This window comes from Apteryx rowi, unplaced genomic scaffold, assembly GCF_003343035.1.
Source record: "Apteryx rowi isolate R43461 unplaced genomic scaffold, aptRow1 scaffold_537, whole genome shotgun sequence".
Taxonomy (NCBI): domain Eukaryota; kingdom Metazoa; phylum Chordata; class Aves; order Apterygiformes; family Apterygidae; genus Apteryx; species Apteryx rowi.
The window spans coordinates 221212-243875 of NW_020450802.1; positions in this window are offsets into that span (position 1 = coordinate 221212).

A 22664-nucleotide genomic window follows, 5' to 3' on the forward strand; every position below is an offset into this window, starting at 1 on the left:
CTTACTGTATTTTTAATCATTCATTATGTTCTGTTTTCATTGCATTTGTGGCTTGGTGTACATGTGTGCACCTCATGAGTTAATGTTACAAACAGGTGAATGTGTGATGAGGAGTGGGAAAAATTAAGGTACCTGAAAAGAATGATCAAAAGTCAGTATTGTCCTTGATGTTATGACCCATTTCTGGAGGTGGAAGTTATATCTATTTCTTGAAGAAGAAATGTTCATATAAGAATAAAATTACAAATTCCATTCATGTTTTGTGCAAATTTGCTTCCTCAGCAGTTTGGGAAATGATGATGAAGTTGATTTGTAGGTGTAGACTATAACCCTACTGTGCAGGGGATACCTAAGGTGCTTCTGAGATAGCAGTTATAGAATATGATGCTATGTAGAAATATGAGCTCAAGCCCTTGGAACGGTACAGCTCTGTTAGCTTGGCTTTGGACTGGGCTGTTAGCCTGACATATCAGAAGCCTCGAACATTTATTGCCACAGTGAATCTGCTTTGTGAATTAATGAGAGTTTCAGGCTTATTAGTTGAGCCCATTTCAATATCTCAAAATATTCTCTCTGATAAGAGAGAACAAAAGGTAAATACAGAAGATACTATGGACTGTTCCCAAATGTGTGTAACCATGCTGTCTCAATGATCTGTTTATCCTTTTTACCTACAGAAGTGATGGATTTATTGTARGGTAGCCAGGTAAGTGTAGAATGTTGCCTGTTAGACTGGGGTTAAGTTGACAGCTGTAATTGCCTACTTTGGAAAAATGCTGCTTTTCAGAAAGTGCCTTCCAGACCTTATTTAGAGATTTGCTTAATTTGGGCTGTCCTCTGGGTTAACATCTGTGGAATCTGTATTTTTCTGGCAGTTGTCTCCCTTGCATGTAAATTACAGATGTTCACCAATGCCCTTTTGGGTTGCCTCTTAAGAGAAAAAAGAAACAATCCATTTTAAATAAGGACATAAAAAGAGCTTCCACTGAACACTTATGCTAAAAGAGGAGCGCTGCTTTTAGTGTCTTTCCTTTCCTTTTTTTAACCATCTCCTACAGCCTTGCTGCTGTGAGATCAATTTATTGGCAAGGGTTATTCAAACATTAGCAGAATGCATGTTCTGACTGTTCTTGTTGGGCTTGGGCGTTAAAGCCAACAATAACAGCTCTGGTGTGGGAACTGGTGCTGGGTATTTGAGTCAAACTGTTCTTGGTGGTCTGTATTTTACTACAGTGAAAAAATGTGAGGGGTTTCTTTTCCCRTAGTGTTCATTTGTGTTCCCTTCATTCATTGTTTATAGAATCACAGTGTCTGTGGGCAGTTGAAATAAATACTTTGAATGACTTCTGTGGTTTTCTTCACTTTCAGCCCTTTATATATGTGTTTTTTGTTGGTCTGGGCCCGCCTCCCCAATATGGCTTAATTTCTCCTACTTCCAATTGTTGTCATAGGTACTGTTTTCCCAAGGTGAAATCTGACTGTGGGGACATTTGCTAGAACAAATAAGCTTCATGAGCAAATATAAGTGTCTCTGGAATGGCTCCGGAGCGTGGGGTGTATGGCCTTTCAGACTGAGCTGTGTCCAGGCCAATAACATCAAGAAGATGCTGCAATCTGAGCCTGGTTCTCCCATCACAGAAATCAGACTATGCTTTTCCAGGAAAATCTTGGGCTATTGAAGCATTTAGTGCTGTGCTTTGTAATACCAGTTCAAATATTCAGTAACCACCACAAATTCCTGACTGGTTGTGCTTTGTTGCTTAAGTGAAAGTCCAGAATGCAGAGATACTTGTGGGAGCTGAATGGTTTGAAGCTTTCTGTAATTCTTCCTGTTACCCTCAGGGCACTCTGAAAAAATTAGCTCTTTGTAGTGTCTTTGGGATATGATGCAGTCCCTGATCAGACCTTTTTGTATTAAATAAAAGGTATGATAAGCCTAAAAGCATTGAATTTGGTATTTAAAATCTCTAGAGACCAATCCCAGTGTGTATCTATCTGGGCTAATTTACTGAACTATTTAGTTTCTTCTCCTGAATAACAACCATTCCACCCCCAGCATTTTGAAGTTAGTTTTGTCTCTCTGCCTGCCAGGAATAACTTTACTTTGCATGGATAATTAACTGGATTGAGTAACAGAGGAAAAAAAAACATTTTATTTCCACACTGTGGTAATAATAAATCTGTTACTACTTTTGGCTCTCCATGTTATTACCATAGTTGGGTATGTCTTAATGAGGAAGTGGCTTCCCTTTTCTGAGTTCAAATACCAGCCAGGAGCCTGCCTCTTGAACATGGGTGTGGGTGTATGAGAGTAGAAGAGCAGAGAGGGTGTTTTTAACTAAGCAGTCATTCCTACACACAAATAACTGGGTTAGTTATTTATTATTTATTTTTATTGCAAGCTATAAATTTCTAATCTTTCTGTGACAAGGTAAAGTTTGGGATTTCTGATCATATCAGAACCAAAGCTTTGCTGAGATGGAAATCTTTGAAACCAAATAATCTTTTATTTCATTTTTAAACAAATTATTGAAAATAGGCTTAATATTTGGCTGCTCATGAATTCCAAAACTGACCCTTTGGTCTGGAGATAATTGGAGTATCCTGCTCCAATGTTTCTTCCAAAATGCATAACATGAATGATGGATTTTTCCTAGTTGCCCCTCAGCTGATTGCTATCATCATTATTGTGGGCCTTAAAGATCCTTGAAAAGGGAAAGTGACGTGGCCTAAGTATCTGTTTGAGGAAGTTTGGGCACAAAGGACAACACAATGGAAAGCTAAAAGCATTTGGGGAAGAAATGTACAAACTGCTTTGGTAGTGAAAATAAGAGGTGGCTTATCTTTGTTTATGCCTACTAGCATTTCCTTCTACCAGCCTAGTCCATATCCTACTGCTTAATTCCTTCTGTGCCTAATCCATTTCTGCTGTTTCTTTTCCATCCTCCTTTCACTCTGTAAATCTTACTCTTACTGGCCTGTTTGCTCCTGCAAAATTTGAAATGTAAAAATGAAGTCAGCTTTATTTAATACTGTTAAATAAGTGTGTGTTTTAAGGATGGTGTGTGGAGGGGGTAAGCATGTGTAACTACAGAATTAGAGTTACAGAAGTTTGAGGGTAGTCAAATCAACCACTGAATTTACAAATGACAAAATGAAGACGTGCAAGAAAAGCATTAAAACAATTTTTGGTGGAAAGTGCTCTTTGCCAAAAATTTTATTTTATTGAATCATGCAAGTGTTGAAAAAATTGTGGCAGGAAAAGAAAAAGTTATAGAAATCATCAATGCTCATGTTATGTTTTCAGAAAAAGGTTTTTTTACTTGGTTTTGAAGCATTTCTGTTTAAATAATTACATAACAGCCAAGGTTAATTTCAATTATCAAAAAGCAGTTTGCTTTTTTCCATAGCTTTCTTTTTTTTGTCCTAGCTTGAAATTTAAAGCTATTTGCAATTTTCATCAAAAAGGGATAATTTCTTAGCACAAAGTTGAGCTTATTGGTACAACCTTAATTCATTCCATCATGTACCTTATGATATGGTTTCAACTAAGTTGCTACAAGGGGTTTGTGATAGAGCCAGGGATAAAACATGTTTTTCAGGGTTCTAGTCTAGTATTCTACAATGCTTTATATGTTAGAAAAGATTTTGTCTTAATTTGGTAAACTGGATGAGATGGAAGTCTTGCACAACAGTGTCACATATATGACAAAAGAAAAGTGAATTGGGGTAGACAACCTTGGAGTGTTTCTGAAGTTCTAATGCTTGATTTTTGCAACCTTATTCACCTCTTAATGTGGATTGCTACTTGTTTTTCAGGGTAAAATCAAATTCAAAGTTTTATTACCACCCCTCCCCTGCAACTGTTTTTAGCCCTTTGAGGGTCATTAATAGAATTTTAACCTAGGCTGCTTCTGATTAAGCTTGTACATATGACTAAATGCATAAATAAACAGTTTATCTTCTGTTTGGAGCAGCCATGATAGGATAAAGATGAAGAAAAGAATGTAAAATACTCTTCAACTGTTTTAAATAGCTGCTGTTCCAAAACCGGAGAACCCGGGGAATTGAGATTCATTTGTTCTCTCTGTGGTGAATAAAGGTAGTGTTGTCTGGTGATGGCAAGAGAGGGCAGTAAAGTATATGGATGCAGCATAAGAGCCTAGAGATCTGTATAGTTAAATAAGTCTTCTGCTTGCTGCATTGTATCTGGGTTCTGACACAGGTCATGTCAAATGTAATTTTGCCTAAATAGCACTTGTTGAAGTGATTCTTGTGTAAGAGGTGAAGGATGTTTGAAGTGCACTGAGCAATGAGTGTCAGTCAGTGGAAGGTCCTCTGTTTCCTATCCCAGCTGGAGCATGATACTGTGATGCCAGAAATGCCTAAAATTGACAAAGCTGGCGTTGATAATGGAAAAGTTAGTAGCATAAGCTTCCTGTTACCAGCTCTGTTGTTTATGCTTTGGTATGCCTAAAACCTTTATCTGCTTTCCATAAACAGGCAAAAATAAGAAAAATATGAAATTGATGTGACACATTGCAAGTCTAAGAACTCTTTTAAACTATTTCCTAGGTGTCCATGGAAGGAAGATATGATTAAAGATACAATACAATAGACTATCCACTTTAGAACGTGTGATAGGAGGAGAAAGTCAGTATCAAGAAATATTGTGAACACTGAAGGTAAGTAATTGCATCTGTCTTGAATATAATGCCTATTATTCATAGTAGTTGAAAATCAAAAAAACAAATTTGGTATAAGGAGATGTAAATCATGGAAGCTGCATTCTTTTTGGATTAAGAAAGCAAACAGGAAACAATTTAAAATGAGGGTGTGCATGCGGAAATAGAATTTGCTAAAGAAAGATGAGAAGGGCTGGAGTAGCCTGGGATGGACAGGGCAGGATTTGTCACTTCTGGACAGTTTTAGACACTTGTGGTCTGAATTGGTTGCATGGAAGAGTGAATATGTGGGCTTGATTCACAGCTGTTTTGGCTAGCAAAACACACAAGGAATTCTAAGAGGCACTGAAGAAGGAATTTTTCTAAGCGTAATATATGCAATTATAAATTATTCTTAATCTTGTTTCTAGCTCTGTAACTGGAAATCTGGCCTTCATGACTCACTGTATAAATCTATTTTGTTTTTAACCATTAAGCTATCTTTTACTGGAGATAAGTCCAGATAGCGACAAATTTGGGATAGTTTGTGAGATAATAAATCTGTAGATACCCTAAGGATAAACTAGCATCCTGAGGTATGAGGGACTCAGGGCTTGCAAAGTGGCTCACGTTAAGCTGCAAGATCAATCTAAAGTCTGATACTATTAAATGAAGGATCGGGCAATGCAAATCAGCACCACCACCACCTTTTCTGCATGGGGTAGGCATCGCAGAAACGCTTCCCAGCTCTGGTCAGTCCCCTCAAGTGTCACAGCATTTCAGTTTGTTTTGCAGGGGCTGGAAGATTTCCAGGCTACAGCTTGCAAGCTAGTTCCATATCCTCTCATCAGCGGGGACAACTTGTGTCTGGTTTTATAGGAAGAATCTGGCAGTTTTGGACATGTGAAATGGATGTACTCTTAGCTCTAGCTGATGATCTCCCAGTGATGGGAGAAGATAAATCAAAGACTGCATGTATAATTTCACAGGTCTTCTGCAGATTGATGGATGGTTTTGTTGCATCTACAGTACTTGTAGTAGATGGAGTTTTCCCTCAATGACTTACTCATTAAAGAGAGTAGTTTGAGGCACTTAGTCATTTGGTCTGGGACCTCTTTTTTTATGCAGCATTGCTCCTTTATTATCACCACATCTGTTAGTGTATTTTACATGCTAATAGTATTCAGCTTTGTCTTTGTGAGCTGCCTGGTGAAATGGAAGCATTTACTTGGTAACTCTGAGAACTAGACAAGCCTGGGATAATGCTGATAGATTAGAAGAAGCTTATACTAGGATTTTTGAGGGAGCAGGACAAGCTGCTTGTAACATAAGTTCCTAATTTACTTTAGTTAGTTTTTATTCTGCTTCTGGGTACTCTAACAACTATGGCATGTGTGCTGGTTTCCCATCTGCTCAAAATGAGACAAATGGAATTGTTTAGTGGCTTTCACATGTAGACCCCAGTTCAGTTACTCACTGCAGGACTAGACAATTGAAATGAGCTGTAGATTGACCAACATCTTGAGTCCATCTGAAGAACATCTGGAAACTGAGGTGAAGTCAGAACATGACGGCCCAATTATTTAAGAGTTGAATTTGACACACCCTGCTTTTCTTCACATAGGACTTCAGGGAATACTTCATACATTTCTGTAGTGTTTGTGCACACCTTTGTCTTTAGCAATCTCATCTAGGCTTACTCGGGGAAAGTTGTGGGTTGTGTGTGTTTTAAGCTTGCTCTCTTGTCAACGTTACTCTTTCAGTGTTTTCAGTATTCATCTATGTTGTTGCAAAACCTTGAGAACAAATGTGAAAATGCCAGGTATAAACATAATCCAACAGTACAGAGTCCTTTTGTTTCCACCTATTTAGCTTCTAGGAGGGCCACAAAGTGGTGTTATTGACATACAAAATACTAAATATGAAACTTGGCATTTTGTGATATCGCTCAATCTGTATGGCTCACCATTATAATTCATATGTGGATATGCTTAGGAGTAGGGATGGGAAATACAGCTAGGGATTCCCTCCTTGTAAGGGTGGAAAAATAGTGAGACTCAGCCCCACAATGAAAATGTTACTGTCTGGGGTTACCTTAGATCCTTATGGCTGATCTGGTGCAGAAGTCTATAGAAGTTAAGGGAGAAGTTTGGAGAACTTGCATGTTTGTAGGAAATGTGTGTATCAGGGATGTAATTAAAAATAACAAAAGCAAATAAAAAAAACTACTTTCCCTGAATAACTCTCCAACAAATTAAAAATAACACTCAACTGATAATGCAGGATCCTGAAAATGATTAAAACGTGGGTAAATATTTTGTGTTTTTATCACAGTTAAGTAAAACTGAGGTTTGGAGATAGTCTTCTTAATGACCAAGAGAAATGTATACTTATTAACACAAACAGAATAACGTTCATTATCCTAACACCCTATAATTCTCTTCTATCAAACTCTCCTGTATTTTGTCCAAATTAAGTGGTCCAAATTTCTTTGATGTGACATTTTCCTGAGCTCTGATGATTCTTTCCATTTTGTCAATTCTTGTTTTTTCAGTCTTTAAGAACTATTCCTCCTTATTTGCTTATTCAAAGCAGTACCTAAAAATGAGCGTGTTACCTGCTTTTGAAAAATCTTCCATCATGGACAGATTCATAGTCTCTGACAATGAAAAGCAGTTCATCATTCTTTGTAGCAATTCTTCAGCACAGATGTTCTCTGAAGTCGGGAACTACTTGCCATCGTATATCTTACAAAGTGTCTGTTACAGGTGTAGCATGTTTTCCTATCTACTAATCTTTAGGAATACCATTAAAAATATTCTTCATATATTAACAAAACATGAATAAAGGATATGTTTTCTGTAAAATCAAAATTCAAAACTGATTGTTTAGTGTGTGTTTAGGAAAACCAAGAGTGAAACTGGGGAGCACTGTTGGCACTAGTGGCTAGCACTAGCAGATCTGCAGTGTGGCTGGGCTTAGCATAAGACAGACTGTATGATATAGCACCAAGTTTAGGGCTCTTTAACTGAAGGCATTCTCAGAAGCCACAAGGTACATGACATGGAGAACAGTGATAACAGTCTGAAGCGAGTTCTCTGAGAACCAACCAGTTTTGTTGGTTTTCTCAGGGTCTGCATAAGCTTGTAATGTGGTGACCAAATGGTGTTTTAGGATGAGTGGAGTAAAGATGATAATACAATACATAATGATGTTTGCTGAGCAGTGGCAGTGTGTCCCTTTAACAAATTTGCTTTTAAAGAGTGAGAGCTTTTTTGAGGAGAAATCCTCTTTAAATTTTAAAATAATTTTTTTTAAAAAAACCTTTGTAAATTACTTGCAACTTATACGGTACCGAAAGCAAGTAAAAACCTGTGTCTCTATAGTTAAAAATGGAGACCAGTGTCTTTTAGCCTTTTCTTTTTAATTGTGCACCCATACAAATTTTGGAACAAAATAGATTTTCAAAATTCCATTTATTCAAGTTAAGTCTGCTAACAGTCTTGCTTTTCTTCATTAATTTTTCAGCCTCCTTTTCACTAGTCATCCAAAGATCATGCATGGCTAGTCTACTGACACTGAAACACTCTAATGCCTTCTGTTATTTACATATACTTGTTTACATGTATACATGTAACCTGAGGATTTGTGAAAACTTCTTGACACTGTAGGATGATTCAAGAGGTCAGTGGCGAACAATTGCAGAGCAGTTTTTGGGTCCTGGATGCTGTAGAAGAATGAGCAAGAAGGGCCACAGCTGTGACATAATGGGGTAGTTCTTATGTTGTACTTTGACTGGTTATTGCTAAACTTCTGTCAAACAGGTAGCTCAGGCAATACATGCAAAATGTGAAAGTCCAAAGGCCAGCTCTACAAAATTATTTAGCTAGCTAAAGATGTGGATGTCTGCTGAAGATCGGCTAACTGACCTCGAGTGATTAATTTTTCTTCTCTGTAGCTCTATGCTACGCAGGGGACAGGTACTTTATCTCTGAGTTAGGACTCAGTCCAGACCTAAGTGCCAGGGACTTCATTTTCCTACAAGCTTCTGCTTTCTAATAGTGGCACATGTCTTGCTGGCTACTAGACATGCTGACTAGATGAGGCTAGTACCTTACAGGATGTACTGAGGTTGAGCTGGTGTCCTTTGCTACCACTCTGTGACAAAGTAGTGTGTGACCTAATTATTGAGAAGAGATGTAGCCTGCAACTCCATTTAGCTATACCATCGTCTTTATCAACCTGAAAATATGTAAGAAGAGATTGCCGGCCTCAGGATGAGCACAGGAGAAAGTCCTTGGGTGATTGGGCACATAGCCAAAGGAATGATTAGACTGCTTAGAGGCTGGTGGAAGATGTATGAAAGCATGTGTGTGGGAGGCAGGGTAGGTGAAGGACAGTGATATTCTCATAATCAGAATGTTTGCTCTGTTTTTCATGGCAAAGCAGGCTAGGCCTCTGTGGACTTTCTAAACCAGACGAATTATGGTCTTGAACAGTAATGTGGTATTGCTAATGACTTCATTGCTGACCACAGCTGTTGGCAGTAAGGCTAGCATTGTCATTTCATTTCTGATATATATTTTTGAGGCGTTTTGCTTATTAAATTAGTTGACTTCTTTACATACTGTTCAAGCTATTATTTTGAATTAATGAATTTGGAAACATAGGTGGTGCAAGTTAAGGTCTGTGAGCTTATGTTCTTTGCTTGGTGTTGCTGAGAATGGACATCAGATTGATTGATTAAAAATAGCTATCTAGATAACTTTTCTGTATTAATTCTGAGGCACAAATGGGTTTGGTGTAAGTGAAAGCAGCCTAAAGGCTTCTTTAGACATCTGTCTCCAGTTGTCTAGCCCTAACCTGATTCTAATAGAGTGGATGTCTGAGTTAACAAGAGTTGAAACATTTTGAGCCATCTGAAGATTCTCAAGAATCTCTGAGATCTTTATTTTCTAGGGCTGCTTTTTGTGCCTTCTACTTGAGTAGTAATGCAATTCAAACTAGGGGTGAAAATGTGGTCCTTCACCATAAATTTACCAGTGCGTTAGTAGATGAATTTGAACTGCAGAAGATGGATCATTTGGTTTTGCCTTCTCTTGAGTTCTAATGAGGTTGCCCTGACTCAGATCCTACCTACACAAAAATGCTTAAAGATGTTCTTCTAAGATAGCAGGCCCTGAAATTGTCTTGAGCTTAAGTGTGTCAGCTGCTAAACACTCCTGGTCTGCAGAGCAGATCCCAGCTAACTTCAGTGTTCATATTAACCCTCTGAAGCTTTTTCTTAATTGCCCTCCTTTCCAGACAAATTCCAGTTAAGCGTGCACTCACTTCACTGGGGAAGAATTTAGTGTGGCCTGGCTTACCGCAGTACAAATAAACATTTTACACACACACACACACACACACACACACACACACACACATATATATATATATATACATACACACACACACATATATGTGTGTGTGTATATATACACACACACACACACTCAAGCCTAGCAACAAAAATCACTGTGTGACACTTGTGGTCAGCCATTAGGGTGGTATTCTCTAGTGTGCTGCTCTCCAAGAATAAGTCAACTCAAAAGAAATAATCTGAGTGATCTGTATAGTCTAGACGCTTCTGAAACAAAGACCAGCTTTATGGAGGAATGGATGATTAGGATGCATGTGGATAAAATACTGAGTAACTTTAATTTGTGGCTCTCCTCTCTGAGAGCAAAGTAAATTAAATTCCAGGAAGATTAAAGTTATCTGTTTGCAGAAATATTAAAGTATTTTCTTTGCATTTTTCCTGTTTCTGGAAACCCCAGGCTTGACCTTCCATGGCTTTGTTTCAGAGGCAACACAGTAACAATCTTCTAGACAAATAACACATACATGAGTCAAAAACAGATTGTTCCACATCTATGCTGTTCATTCTCTGTCAAAGGCCCTAATTTTTTTTCCATTATCATGAAAAGGGGGATCTGGAACTCCCCACCCCATTTTTAAAGAGACATTGCCCATAGAATGGCCCATAGAAATTTGATTTTCACTGAAAGGGGAAAATCAAAGCAAAGCCAGCATCTTTTCAGTCTAGTTAGAATCTAAGTTCCGTAAATGATCATGGATGGTATAATTATCTGTAAGGACTGGAAGGCAGTCTTGTTTCAGCGGCAGACTTGCCCGAATCCTTAGACAGAAGCTGTGGTGCCGCGTGGCAGCCATGGACTGCTGGCTTTTGCTTGTCTGAAGTCGTCATGCTACATAACGTTGTATTTGGGAGGCAGGAACAATGGGTCTGCTCTTGCTCTTCAAGGACTTGCGCTGACTTTAGGGACATTCTCTGTACCACGTGATACCCTTTATGTAGTGGCTGCTTTAAAATCTCACCATTTTCCAGTTGCTGCCTGCAATGCTTAGAAGAGGAGGAGAAAGAAGGGTAATTGATTATTGGCAATAATAAAAGCTAATGTTTTATAGTAACTTTTTTCATATTAATGAAGTCTAGCACGTGGACCTAAGTGATTCTGAGTGCTTCTCCTTTAAGTGTTCAGTTAAAATTGCTAATCCCTGTCCTGAGCCTGCATACTTTCCTCGGATCACGCTCAGGACTTCAGTGAGCTGAGTGAGTTTAGAGTTTGGCAAAGTGCGGCGCTCTCTGGTGTGGAGTCAGTGAGAGGCTTGATGAAGTTTTTGCTGCTCCCAGCCCTTCTGTTCACATGTCCTGTAGTAGCACCAATAYGCTTGAACCAGCAACCTGGTCAGCTGGGACTGAGTCTTTATGTGGTCTTGTGGTTCCTTTATTTTGCATGTGCAGTGCAAAAATGTTTGTGTAGATCTTGGGTTCCTCTACTCAGCTGTAATTGACCTCAGGAAAGAAGAAATGCTCAGCAAAATTTTTTCCTCAGTTATGTCTGTGCATCCTTACTGATTTTCATTATATAGTATGAATGAAAACTGAATAATTAGCCTTGGGCCTGTACATATACCTAGTACATCTTTGACACATGCTGAAAAATATTCTTTAATCTAGTCACTAGTTTGTATCTTCCCAGTTTGGCTTTTTTCAAAATACAGCACAAAAAGCAGAGTATCCTGACTTTTTCAGGGGAGAAGTGTGACTTGCAAATATTTGATTGGTTCTGTTCCTGTCTAACTCTTCTGTGTAAAACTCATTTACTGTTTTTCTTTTTAAACTGTTAGCTGACCTTACATACGAATCCCAGCTGTGCATTAGCATTGCTTGGGGATGTGTTTGTATCTTTTGTCTAAAAATACCCAGCCGGTAGGATTCATGATCCATGAAAGCTAATTGAAACAATTTCTCTTCAAGTTTTGGCAAGCGAAGCATGCATTATAAGCATTAATATCTATAAATTGAATTGTTAATGAATCTAGACACTAATAATGAATGCAATTTTGCAGGCTTAACTAGAAACACTAAAATTATCAGGATCTGGAACAGAATTTTCAATCATTTTTGCTTATTAAATAGCAAAGCTATGCTTTTAATAAGCTAATCATTTATATTTGACCCCATAGGAGTAGCTTGGCTGATTAGAAACAGGTTTCTAAGTGCAAAACAATGTTGTTTTTCTCTCACTGTTTTAACTACCACAGTGCTGAAATTTCAGATCAGATACTTATCTCCCATCGTGAGTATGGCACGAATGCTTATTCTGCAGTTCCTCCAAAGGAATTTACAGTAGAACCTATATATGTCCCATTTAGCAGGAGAGTACTCTGTGTAGATGAGTAGTCTGTTTTATTTGCCTAAACAGTGCAAAAAATATAATATATGAAAGAGATCAGAAACTTCTATTCACAGTTTTCTATATCCAAAAGTAGAGGAGCATTTGATAAAATTCGAAATCAAAACTAATAAATTGGAATCTTTTTTCCACCTAATTTAAAATTAGCCCTTATGATGATCTTAAGATCTTATTCAGACCAAGAACATGGTAGAACTTGGAACAATAGTAACAGCATCTGAAGTTCTGTTGATTTATTTTGAAAGGAGTTTGAGGAAGTATGCAAATCCTCCAGACTGTAATGACTGGAGACTAGGAGGACACAAGGAGACAAATTCTTTAAGTCTCTTAGGTGAAGCTGCTTCTCCCAAAACTGTTGAAATTGGCTGCTCTTGCAGACAGGCTGACTTTACAGATCACTGATGTCTTTTAGGCAAGCAGTTCCTTACACCAAAAGATTTAGTGACCCTACACCATTTGTTAAATGAAAAATCAAACTTGGTTATCTTTCTAGATAATGGTGAAGAACTGTCAGTGAAATTCTGTAAGGAGATGAAAGGCTGAAAGGGATGTCAAGAGTTTATCATTGTATATAAGGCTGGAAAAGACAGTGAAAGGTTCCTCCAGCTATGGAGATGATTGATAACTTTATAGGAAATGTATTCCAATGCTTAATCATTTTTACTATCTGAGTGTTTTCCTTTATTTAATCTAAAGTTCCTATACTACAGTTCATGCCTACTTCTGCTTGTTTTGTGTTCCACAAATATGGAGAGAGGTTTTCTTTGCCACAATCTTCTAAATATTTAACGGCTGTTATCATATCTCTCTCCTCTAGATAAACGAAACCCCGTTCCTTCAGTTCTTCAGTATGGACAGATGTGGGATGGCAGTGAGGCTTACTTAACTGCTACTTAATAATGGCTGTTGGGAAGAGAGAAATACTAGTTAGTTTGATAGTATGAAGTGGCAAAGAAAGAAGCATCAGCAGATAGAATTAAATTCTGCAGCTGCAGGATCCAGGATTCTTCACCAGAATAATAATGGGAAAGGAGTGGTGTTCCAGGCCTTTGATTTAAAATTCAACAAGAAATTCATATTTGTTTTAAGTGAATATAGAAATACCTATTAAACTACGGAGTACYGCATGCAATAGCTCTGACTTAGCATAGAGTTTTAAATGTTACATTTAGTCTCAAATAGTTATCCCAAGTAGTTTAGAAGTTTTAGTGATTGGACTTTTGCATTTATACATATGTTCTCCAYGTACACTGGAATACTGTACTACCTCCTCTTACAGTTATTAGTAAAACCAAGCCCCATTACACATAGAATCATTTCCCCCTCATTTGACAATTTTTTATATTCTTATGGTCATTATAGATGGTATGTTAATCACATCTGATATTTACACTAATCATATTAATGTTTCTGTAACTCTTTAAGAGAGCTTAGTCTTGAGGCTAAACATTTCCATCATTGATATGAATTAGAAATGAAATTTCTGAGAAAGTTTGAGAGGAAAAAAATGCTAATACCTGCTCTTCGCCCCAACACACACTTTTCATCCATTTCTATTCTGCCATTGGATAATAATGCATGGACAGAAACAAAGGAATTGGGAGGCTTGATCAGACTAGAGATCATCTCATTGCTGGGTGCCATCTGATTTATCCAGAATCAATTGCATCTAAAAACTGAGGAACTGAAGTGTGTGTAGTTAAGGCGTAAGCTTTCCTCAAGGAAAGTGTCTTCTAAAGACCCATTTACTTAATGGTTGACTTGTACCATGAAGGGTGGAGTTTAATCTCTTTTACAAAAAATGCCACTTTTTGTTGGTACAGCTTTTTAAAAAATGTGATTCTGTCATACCCTGAATCAAAATGTTTGTCTCATAGTTCCTGTGTGTGAACATGGCTCAGAAGTATCAAGAAAATGATAGTGTCCAGTTTATTACCCACAAAAGGGAGAAGTGTTGTTCCACCTTCCTATCCCCACCCCTCCCAAAGGGCATAACTACTTAGGCTAGTTTTCTTCATTGTCCRTACTTAGAGGACAAGTTACTATCATCTCTAAATGTAGTGACAACACCCTTGTAGGTCACATTAATTGCACTGACTGTGTGATAAGACTTAGATTTGTTTGTTTCTACTTCTTATTGGCACAATGGAACTTCTTATAGGGCAGGTTTTACTGATAACTCCGAGGGAAGTACATATTTATGCTAAAGAGGCAATGCCACTGTCTCGAATATCTGAAATTCTCTCAGATCTCCTGTTTAAACTGCTAATGTAGCTACACAAACTTATTTGGCTGCATGTTCTGGAGTTTGTTCACCAATTTATTGGACTCGGTGAAAGAAATGATAAATCTGCTTAGGACTTATCCAAAACTGGCATGAGTCCTTCTAATTTTCCCTCAATACTGACAAAAAGATAGAAAATACACTATTATTCCATTTCTAATTTATAATATTTCAAGTCATAAGGTTGAGTTAACACAATGTATTTGTTTTGCTATGCAGTGGCGAAATGTGAGTAGTTACCTTTTGCAAGGGTTTGGAGCCTTTAAGGTAGGTGGTATGCTGCCCAAATGAAAACAATTGCCATATCCTTTTCCTGTCTAGTTTCTTAAATTATAAAGTATTCTTCTGGCTTAGGTGCAACTTTCTCCCAGTTCTCAGTTAATCTAAGAAGCCTCTCAGATTGAGTGTGTTTTCTAGGAGGCAGATAACTTGGCATCAGGAGTTAGTTTCTCTTACAGCTGGCTTTCATCTGCTTTGCTATTGATGCAAAACAATGTTAAGACTTACCAGGTAGCTTTCGGTGGCTGCTGTTGTACTTCCCTTTAGTGTTTCTATTATGAGATATCCGTATTCTGGGGCATAAATATTAGAATCAATTTTAGTAATTGGTATGTGAGGTCATCCATTAATGACTAGCATATTCAGTTTTGTTCTTTGCTATTTTCTGCTTTGAAAGATTCCTTTCCTTTTTTGTGCTATTAGTTTGGGAAGTCTTCTCAGCGTTACTAGCTGTTCACATTCAGGAAACTGTCCTGAAGTTAATTCCTCCTGTTTACTTAAACTGCTTCAGTTAATGCTAATAGCCTTAAGGATATTGGCATTCCTATTTCCCAAATAGTAGTGGTGTTCTATGATTTTTTTTAGATAAGTTCAGTAAGTATACTTTTCAATAAATTTCACAAATTATCCAGATAAACCTAGGAAGCTGCTAGTGAATCATGCACAATCTAAACCAAAAATATTTTTACCCTGGAATAAACACTTAAGAAGTGTCTGTGCTACCCTTTGCAAAGGTATCGAGTTCCTCAAATTAATGGGGAAATAAATTAACCTAAATTAAACTTTAGCATAAGTAAGCCTTACTGAGTTGCACAGCTGTTTTAGTAGTAGAATGTTTTGCAATATGTTCCTCCTAGTCTCAAAACAACTGCTAGAAAATGTTAGTGATTTTTTTTTTTTCCTATAACAGAAATATAGAATGCTACCACTTGGTAGACCTGTTCTAGTCCACTTAGAGACCAATCCTGCAGCCCTTAATGTACTATTACAAGCTTTTTTTTTGACAATCTCACAGTAGTGAGTGTGCTGCTAAAAGGAAAGTTAAAGTTAAAGCTGTAATTCCTTGTGGACTGACTCTCTAAATCCACATTTTCCAGCATCTGCTGCTGCTTTGTCAAGTCTCTCGCACAGTAATTGAGAGAACTGGATCAGCAATTCCTTACCTAAAATTTGTACCAAGTAGTTGGTTTAAGGATGGAAAAAAGTTTGCTGCTATACCAGTCAGTAAGCTACAGTGGGTCTGTGTGCTGAAATAATGTTTTTTCTTATTGTAAACATTTTGCTATAAATGAACGTGTAAATTGGATAATGTATTGAAGCTTTACAGCCTCTCTTCCTTTCAGTTAGAAGGCCAGTTGTCAGATGCCAGGCATCATCCTCGTTCAGAAAAGCTTATATAACACAGACGTGTCCACTGAAGTTCTGCACTGATACAGGCGTGAGTTAGAGAACATTCAAGCTTTGTGGTTTGAGATGCAATTGTTTTGGCAATAAAAACTATACCTTATGTAGAACAAGTACTAGAGAATGAGGGCATCACCTGAGTTGTTTTTTTCCTTCTCTCTATAAACAGAAAAATCAATGGTCTTTGTTCTTTTTATTAAAAAAAAAAGTGTACACTTTCCCACATGGGAGGGCTAATGGGATAATCTGGTCCACAGCACAATTTCAGCTACGAAGGAAGCATCCCTATTTGATCTTTGCTAATGCAAGTCTTCCATCTAGCCTCGCATGACTGCTGGTGGGAAAGTTCCAGGTTCTGGCACTTCTGATCCATTGCTTTTCTGCATATCTGAGAAAATCTGTACTGGACTACTTGGGTATTGTCCCAAATTGGAGGTACAATTCAAAAGTCATGGTCTTTATTTTTATCTGGCCAAATGGCTAGTGGAGTTGTAGCACACCTTTAAGTTTGACTGCAAAGGTTAATTGTTACAGTGTCTGCATGGAAAATTAAGAAAGGTGCACTTCAGACAGCTGTGAAACTGAATTTTATCTTTGGGATGGAATTTCATGTTTTTTCTCCTCTCTTAAGCTAATGATGGTATTTCTACTCAGAGGAAATGGAATTTTAGTAATAGGGGTCTCTACTGGGTTGTGTAACTTCACACCTCTTCTACCCACTGTGTCAGTGAGATGCAAATGTAGTATCCAAGACAATTTTCTCCAAGAGTTTCACTGTGCTTTTATATCTGCTGCATGCTTTTGGTACAGTTCTAGCTTCAATAGCTTTCTTACTATTCAGTGTTTTTAAGATGTATTGTATTATAAGTTATATATCATATATCATGAAACTTACTCAAACATAGATTTTTTCAGTAAAGACATAATTTCTGTCTTGGTGTTGGATCTCCAATAGACTGCCCTTTATGCCAAGTCTAGTTTGCATTACTAGTTAGAATGCTTTTTTGCACTGCCTTTCCTTGACTTTGTTCCACATTCTACCAGTTTTGCAGTCTTGGCACCTATCTTAACTGTGTTTGTTTTCTTTTTTAACTTAAGATTTTATTTGAATTTCATTTAAACCAGAAGATTAATCTGTCTGTGTTTTTTCTCAAGACTTCTAAGACTGAGATATCTCTTTGCATGTTGAATGTTAGGAGAGTCTTGTGTCACCTTCAAGGACTATAACCAAGGTTCATTGTACTAGCAGCCCTCAAAATCAAGATAGGTAGAATAGTAGCAGCCTTGCAAATAATTACACCCATTGTTTAGTTTGAAAGCCAAATAGCTGAAGGAGTCACCTAAGAATATGCAAAGTAGATAGCAGGCTGTGTGTCAAGCTCAAGGCTGTCAAACTGCCATGAGGGGACAGAGTGGCATTGCCTGGAGCCAAGTGACTCCAGCAGCTTCCTGAGAGAAGGCTTCCCATCCCGACACTGCAGTTATCGTCTTTGCTGAGCACTGTGCCAGTGCAGAAGCATCAGGGCTTTGCAGAGTGAGCCCGTTGTCATTGCCTACTTGAAAGGCTTCATGACCTGCCTCCTGGTGACACGTGAAGTATGTGGAAAGATGCTGCTTGGAGTCACCCCTGGGGTGAATGTACATACACACAAAAACTAGAAGGGGAAGGTTGCTTACTTTCAAATTATATTGTGCATGTGCATATTTACCTTCTTTCCTCATCCTCCTCTTCAGAATTCCAAGTGCTGTTGGAGTTTTGTGGTCGAGCAGAAGTGAAAGCTGTTTGATACAGTGCCTCCAACAAAATCTTGCACTGAGAACAGGGAGAAGTGCCTGTGCACATGCGTGCCTTCTTCAGATATAATGAGAGCAAACTCCCCTGAGTGCTTGATCGTGCCATATGACAAATGTGAATAGATGACAATTACTTCTGTTTGTTGAAATACAGGAATTAACAGGCAACAAGTTATTAAACAATTGGCTTAAAGAAAAGGAAATACTTCTAACAACACCTAGTAAAATTCATGGAATTCATTGTAAGGGCCAAAACTAATGCTTTGCACCTCTTTGACTCTGTTCACCATTAATCAGGTGAATTAGAATTATTTCATACAATGATTTCCTGGGAAGGGTATGCACAGTTACTGATGTGGTGAAATTTCATCTCATCTTCTGCTGTCCTGCTAAATTTGATTGCAACTCTGATTTTTTAGGAAGAGAAAATATTGAGCTTGCCCCTGAAAGTGAAGAGATGGAAGATAGTTACAAACCATACTTTAACAGTTATAAATGTAAATTTAATAATCTGGGGAAAACTAATTGCTTAACAAAGACCATTGAAAGTGCAGGACCTATTGGTAAGTTGTTTCATGACACATTTTTGTCTGCAGCTGCAATGAAAGTAGGTAGGTCTCTGAATAGGATCTTGACACTGGTCATCTTTCACATGTAAGTGCAAACCAATGCTAAAAATATGGAAGGAAGAGAGGAGCTTTGGACATGCTTGTCTTGGTAGTTTCTTGACAGTACATCAGCATTATTTTTCCATCACTCTTCTTTGTCCACCCTTCTCTCCAAAACTCCATGGACTTGCTGTTATGGTAAAGAAGTTTTGTTAGGGACTTTTTTTAGTTTAACCAATATCAGAGTTGACTGCGTTTTACAGTCTGTTCTTCATTCCTGATTCAGGACCTACAGTCTGTTCTTCTGCAATGTGGTAATGAGATCTGGGATAATAATGTCAAGCTGTATCTAAACAATTGGATTAAAGGAAGCCCTTGGAATAGGACAAAGGTTGGTGTAGCACACTGGATCACGTGGCTGAATGCTAGCCAATTCCCTAGGGACAAAGTTTTTACTCCTGGCAGAGCTTAGCAGCTAGCTTTCAGCTTTTTCCATGATCAGCATTTTGTACCCAATGTTTTAAAATGTTTGCAAAATGCAACATCAGGGAGATTGAAGGTGTTATCTTTAATTGGACTAACTTAAAAAATTAATACTGAAAAGCTTTCTCCTAGTTTTGTTGTTATTGACCTGATGTTGAGAATAGCTTGCACTGCTGTAGAGGAGAAGAGAAGGAGGAGGGGAACATATTTTGCTTTTGTTTTTTGTGCTTTGCTGTGTGGATTTTGGGGACAGAAGAGGTTGAATTGGTAGACAAAACTGAGGAAGGAGGAGACATGGAAAAATGGAGAAAATGTCTATAATTTGCTGTAGCTATAATTAAGATAAAATCTGAGCACGAACAGGACATTTTATAAGCTGCTTCTACTCATTGGTCTACTTTTTTTGTCCATTTGCTCATAGTTCCAGCTATGAGATGGTCTGGGGAGACAGCTTGCAGATGTTGGGGACAGCATCATTAATTCCCTTCATTTAATGTTTGATCCCATTTATAAAATACATTGTCTGCTACTATTGTTAAAGTTGTACTCATTGCCACAATTGTAAAATAAGCCTTTGGGAGCAAGATTGAGGTAGTAAGAAGTGTGAATGGATACCTAAGAAGTTTAAAAACAGGAAAGTCTGAAAGGTGGATGGACCGTTGTTGTTTTAGTGAGGTTCTTTTTCTAACCATAACTAATTATATTTAGGAAGTGACTGCCTTATTGAATGGTATTCAATTGCTTGCTTTGACCTCAAAATATTACTTTGTCTTTTTCTCTTTCCCTTTTCTCCTTGCAGAACTAACATTAGATAAGTGAGCTAGATTCTTTCCTAGCTTATTCATTAGCAGCAGCAGCAATGATGTTATGTTTTGATTGTAGATTCTGTATTATGGGTGGTCAGAGAACACAATTATTTTCAGATTTTCATAGCTAGAAGGTGAGAAAATCCTCTTTTGGTTTGCAGACTAAGCAAATTTACTCTGGAGACAAACTGCAATTTTGATGCTTTTTTATTATAGCCTTGCTTTCAATGTACAGGCCTTACTGTAGGAAATAATATAGCCTATATTTTCCTTTTGTGTGTTGTTTTGGGGGGAGAGGCTGAATCCCACAAAAACTTAGGCTTCTAACTGGTAACGCTCAAGTATCTGAAGACACAAAAACCTACTTGAGCATTCCTGAGGAATAAACTTTGTCTATCAAAGCCTACAAACAGTCATTAGTCAGTACTCAGCAACCAGTAGAATTCTGCTTTGTCACTTCGAATCTTAAATGACTTTAACCTTTTTTTCTTCTAGTTTTTCAATTTTATTTAAACTTGTAAAAGGTTTTTTAATCAGTTAATGAACGCTGTAAGTCTGTCTGAGGCAGTGAATTGACTGAAAATGTCCAATTCACCCATTAATAAAAATGGCATCCCAAGCTCATGAATATGAAGGAGCGTAGCATACTTTAGTGGAATATGTTCTTCTTAAATTCCCTTCTCTCACCTGTTCTGACCATCCCAACATGCTAAGGTGCTAGAATTCTGACAAAGTTGAAATTCAGACATACAATTTGTCTGACGCTTCATTATCTGACTCTCTGAAACTTCTGATATGGTCTTCATATTCTGTATTGCATTACTTTTGTGTTCTTTTGTTCCTTTCCAAGTATACATGGGGTTTTTATTAGTTGAGTATGTTCAACATTGGAAGAGTGTTTMTGATAACCAAATTTTTCTCCATATGTATATATTAAACTCCCTCAGGTCTTCATGATTTCTTCTGAAGAAGTCAGTTTACACATGTTCCTTTGGGCTTTTTTGCATCAAGACTTTATGAATACTTTGTGTTGATAGCACATTCCTGAAGAATCGCTGAAAGCACACTGCACATATTTCATTGCATGGAAACAGACAACCCACATTTAAAACAATCTAAGCAGGACAGACCCTCCTCAAACCTAATTGCCTTAGAACTTAGTAAAACCTAAGTGTGTGATGCAGAATTTGAGGTAGAACATAGTACAATGACTTTTATCCTAGGTTTAGGGTTAAGTGTTGGTATTCATCCTGTCCTTGGTAATTAAAATGAAATTTCTGTTTTCTCTTCCAAATCTGTATCAGAAGGATCTTTTGTGTAACTGCTCAGAAGAATAAAATGGAAGTAAAACATTAGCATTAATCTACTTTGGAATATTTGGGAAGGGTGAGTGAAAAGGGAAAAAACAATTTKCATGTCAGATCTGCAGCTTTGTATATGAGTAATGTGGAATCTGACCAGAGGAAAAGCAGCTGTGTATTTACTTTGAACAATATGAATGCTTGAATTCACTATACTGAGTGCTTGTGGGGAAGTTAGAATATTAAATTCTGATAAATTTTGAGGAATTAAGCAGCCTAGTGACGTAGATGCAAGAAAAAAAACACTAATATAGAGAAAAATGGGCAAGTATTTAAATATACYATAAGTACATCACAACAGACTAATTCATCTGATAAAGGAAGGTACAAGGAACAAGAAGTGATTGTAGCTCAAAGATTTAATGTACAAAGGGACCTTTACTTGAAAAGATGAAAGGAAATAAGGGAAAAAAATCAGAATATTCAGGATTATGTAGAAGAGATGGACTGTAATAAAAAAAAAGGCTGTGTAAATTCTGCAGAGAAAAAAAAGAAATAAGACATGGCTTATAGTGTATATTGGGAGAAAAGAGTAAAGGAAGAGAAGGAGAGTCAACTAGKAATCTCAAATGGATGAGCTACTGAACTGATTTTATAAATGGGCATTTACAAAGGGGGGGAAAAAACAGCAGTAGATAGACTATTCCTAAGTAATGAAGCCCTTTCAAAATATGGGATAGGTAATAGAATACTTGGAAAAGATGGCTATAAATAGAAAACCAGTTCTAGTTATAATATGTATTCTGTATGTTAAAAAACTAGTTTTTTGCAAAACACTGACAATTAATTTGAAGGATAGTAAACTGCTGAGATCTCAAAGGATTGTGAAATACATACAAGACTAGTCTGCCTCTTTCCTTTTTCTCTTCTCAGAAAATGTGATCCAAATTAGTGTTACTCAAACCTAGTAAAATATTGGCAGAGAATTATGTTGGTTTATCTGTAAATCTTAGGAGATACACATTCAGTTTAAAAAAAAAAAAAAAAAAACCTACTTCAAATCTTGAGGGTGACGGAGCACTGGAACAGGTTGCCCAGAGAGGTGGTGGAGTCTCCTTCTCTGGAGATATTCAAAACGCACCTGGATGCAATCCTGTGCAATGTGCTSTAGGTGACCCTGCTTGAGCAGGGGGGTTGGACTAGATGATCTCCAGAGGTCCCTTCCAACCTCAGCGATTCTGTGATTCTGTGATTAAGGTTTTTTTGTTGTTGTTTAAG